Genomic DNA, 1460 nt, shown 5'->3' with positions numbered 1-1460 from the left:
TTAAATACTCTTTATTGGGTCTGGGGGCCCACCACACAATAAATACTCATACAAAACCACATTTACACATCAATTAAAAACACAACTCCAATTCCTCCTCCACAGTAACTAAACACAACAGCCTCTGAATACCCCATATACTCAAAAACAGATCAATATTGTTGACAAGTTTATAATAGGCAAACTCAATCCTTAGTCTCGCTGCCAACATTCCCTCCAGCATTCCCACCACATCCACAGACCCCTGTCCCCGAATGCTGTTCTTTCGGGTCTTCCATATCGCTAATTTTGCTGCCCCTAACACAAAATTAAGCAACACAACTACACCCTTTTGACTGAACCTGTACTTTGGCCCAAATATATACAGTTGGGAAGAGAAAACCTCTCAGCATCAGTCACATGCTGCAGATGAAGCACTGGCAAGGAGTCGCTGACCTCATCGACGACCTTCCTCAGTAGGCGAGATGATCGGATCCCCGCTCTTTCTCCCAGCTCCTCCAATCTGCTCCTGCTCCGCATCAGATGACCCAGCTTGGTACACCCCACGCCTAACAGGCATGAACGTAGGCTAGCTGAACCCAGAACACGGGACTGGATGGCAGTGTTATGAAAAAGAGGCTCTTCAAAAAGCCACATCCCTGGTGGCGTGCCGGCCTTACGGGACTTGACAAAGACTCTCCAAGCCTGCATAACAGACTCATAAAATGGAGTCAGGCCAATCAAATCACCCCCCTCCAGCTTTAAGAGGAAAAGATGCTTGTCTAAGCCCAAACAGCCCGCTCTCCTCATCAATATGTAGGCTGTTTCGACCCAGCTAGAACAGTCTCTGTACAACAATCTCTGGGCTGCTTGGAGCCGGAAAGCCGTGATCCTAGAGGAAATGTCCACCAGGCCTTGCCCACCCTCGTGCAGTGGCAGGTACAGGGCTGCAGCTTTAATCCAGTGTTGTCCAGACCAGAAGAAATTGACAAGGGTCCTCTGAAGCTCTTGTATCAGACCCTTTGGTGGCTGTAAAATCATTAGTCTGTGCCACAGGGTAGAAGCAGCAAGATTATTAGCTACCAGGACCCATCCCCTATAGGACAGCTGGGGCAACACCCATTTCCACCTTGACAGTCTGGCACACACTTTCTCCACTACACCCTCCCAGTTCTTTTTCTGAAAGACATCGGAGCCTAGACAAACCCCCAAAGTCTTCATTCCATCCCTGCCCCACTGAAGCCCCCCTGGTAACCGTGGAGTGGACCCCATCTGAAGCTCACCTGCCCACAGCGCTTCACTCTTTCCCCAATTGACTCTAGCTGAGGAGGCCCCCTCATACACCTTTAAAGTGTTTGAAAGAACCTTAACATCCTCACCCCCTGTAATAAAAACGATCACGTCATCTGCATACGCAGACAGTGCTATCGTGGGACCCTTCATTACACCTGGCACAGAGAAACCAGTAAGCTTCGCTCTTA

Source organism: Oncorhynchus mykiss, chromosome 8 (genome assembly GCF_013265735.2).
Source record: "Oncorhynchus mykiss isolate Arlee chromosome 8, USDA_OmykA_1.1, whole genome shotgun sequence".
NCBI lineage: Eukaryota > Metazoa > Chordata > Actinopteri > Salmoniformes > Salmonidae > Oncorhynchus > Oncorhynchus mykiss.
This window is presented reverse-complemented; position numbering follows the sequence as displayed.